The sequence below is a fragment of the Otolemur garnettii genome, unplaced genomic scaffold (genome assembly GCF_000181295.1).
Source record: "Otolemur garnettii isolate 467f Iridium unplaced genomic scaffold, OtoGar3 scaffold00022, whole genome shotgun sequence".
NCBI lineage: Eukaryota > Metazoa > Chordata > Mammalia > Primates > Galagidae > Otolemur > Otolemur garnettii.
Window position 1 is genome coordinate 16,676,362 of NW_003852417.1, and position 2,746 is coordinate 16,679,107.

Genomic DNA, 2,746 nt, shown 5'->3' on the forward strand with positions numbered 1-2,746 from the left:
AAAAAAAAAAAAAAGTTGGGCAAGCTGGTGCCTGGGGCTCAAAGGAGTAGGACACCGGCCCCATATGCGGGAAGTGATGGGTTCAAACCCAGCCCCGGCCAAAAAATGCAAAGAAAAAATACATAGTTGGGCGTTGTGGTGGGCATCTGTAGTCCCACTGATTCTGCAGGCTGAGGCAAGATGATCACTTGTGCCCAAGAGTTTGAGGTTGCTGTGAGCTGTGATGCCATGGTGGGCAACAAAGTTAGACTGTCTCAAAAAAAAAAAGGCATCACCTTTTCACACATGAATTGTGCAAGTATTTTGGCCTGTTGAAGAACTTTTCACTTGTAGCAGGGTCTTGGCTATGTTCCAAACATGTTAAGATACTCAGAATACATGTAAGAGACCTCTAGTTTATTTATTTACCATTATTGAGAACCCACTCTATTGGAGGCATTGAGGCAATGCACCTCAGGGCAGGGGTGCACTGATTCTGAAGAATCAATGCTTTGGAGAAAAGAAGTATAAATGCTGTGAAAAAAATATGTAAATATTGCTTAATATGTTTGCCCTGTTGACTAAAACCAAGGCAATTTCAATATGTGGGCTAGACTACTGTAAGCTATTCTGGGAATCACCTACTTGAAGTGAACTTGTATTGGCGTCGCTCCATCTCTGTTCTGTATTCATCAACTCCCACATCCTCGGAAAATTTTTCAAGCATGTATCAATCGTTCTCCCTCCCTCACTCCAAAGTTACAAACTTTTCTTACCTACTTGTTGTCTTCCTTCATCTATACCTGATCAAACTTTGCCTGACTTAAAGAAAAAGTAAGAAACCCTTCCTCTGTCCCTCTAAGCTTCTGCTTCAGCTACTGTTCCCTCTCTGTATTTTCTTGAGCGTATAGTCTCTGCTCATCTCTACTCATCTCATGCTCAAACCACAGGTACGTAGCTTCTGTCCCCAGCACATCATTGCATTGCTGTCAGCCATGAATGCCTTGTTTGATCCTAACTGCCAAAGGCCACATTTGAGTCCTGTATTACTAGAATGCTCAGTGGCCTCTGACAACACAGAGCACTTTTTACTCTTTTTGAAACTCCCTTAGCTTCATGAAATGAGCCCTCTCTTAACCACTCTGACCATACCTCAGTCTCCAGGATTCTGTCCTCAGATACCTCCCTGGGCCGTTTGAATCACTCCTTGTCTTCGTTTCCCATGTGTATCAGCAACTCCCAAGTTCATCATGTCTAGCTCAGACCACTCACCTGGGTTCCATTTTCACAAAAGCCTGCCAGACATCTCTACTGGGGTCCTAGAGACACCTCAGACTGTACGTGTGTGGACTTTTTATCCCTGCTGTCCACTCAATTGCCCCGTACAGAAAACTGGGAGCCATCCTTGATTCCTTTTTCCTCCCACCCCCTACTCCAACACCACTGAGTCCTGTTGATTCTATCTCAACACTAACTGTAGAATCTTCTCTTTCTTTACCACTCTCACCTGCACTAATGCAGCTTCCTTTTATGTGGTCTCCCTCCTTCCGTCTCATCACTTCCAATCCATCTTCCAAACTATAGGTTAGAGAAAACTTTCAAAAATTGACCACCCTGATGGTAAATGCACTTCCCTTAATCTAGCCCTGGCCTTTCTCTATCCACTCCATCTCCTGCTGCTTACCACACAACCCAGGTGAACTCCTGGAATGCTCCTCCTCCCCTTATCTCCAGACTTCTGCACTTGTTTCTCTCTTTTCTCCTAATGTCATTTGAATACAGAGAATGTCCAGCATACACATAGATGAAGTTCCACATATGTTGAAGCCATAATTCAAGAAACTTTCTGGAAATAAGAAAATGTAAACCTACATAATGGAAGAGTCAAAATACACTTTGGGAAATTGCCAGAGATTAAAACTATTCAACAAAAATAATAAGGCTGAGTGCAGTGGCTCACGCCTATAATCCTAACAGGCTAAGTTTGAGATGCCAGGGCAGGCGAATGCCCTGGCTCACAAGTTTGAGACCAGCCTGAGCCAAAGTGAGACCTTGTCTCTAAAAACAATAGCTGGGCATTGTGGTGAGCACCTGTAGTCCCAGCTACTCGGGAGGCTGAGGCAAGATACTCACTTGAGCCCCAGAGTTTGAGTTTGCTGTGAGTATGACACCATGGCACTCACCAAGGGTGGCAAAGTGAAACTCTGTCTCAAAATAGTAATAATAATCTTCAAAGCTTCCAGGCACAAAATTCAAATTATTTTAAAAGAGTAAGAACATGGGTGGCACCTGTGGCTCAGTGAGTAGGGCACCGGCCCCATATACATGGCGGGTTCAAACCTGGTCCCGGCCAAACTGCAACAAAAAATAGCCAGGCATTGTGGTGAGTACCTGTGGTCCTAGCTACTCCGGAGGCTTAGGCAGGAGAATCGCCTGGGCCCAGGAGTTGGAGGTTGCTGTGAGCGGAGCCGTGTGATGCCATGGCACTCTACCGAGGGGCGATAAAGTGAGACTCTGTCTCTACAAAAAAATAAATAGAAGGGTAAAAACCTATAATCCTAGCACTTTGGGACGCCAGGGAGGGAGGATTGCTTGAGCATAGGAGCTTGAGACAAGCCTAGGCAATGTAGTGAGACTCCCTCTCTAAAAAAAAAAAGTAAATAAAAGAATAGAGAAATTAGACTGCAGTACATTTAAAGATGGCTGCAAATTCTTTATTACTACTTTTGATCCAGGCTGACCTTACTGAAATCCTTGACCAATAGAA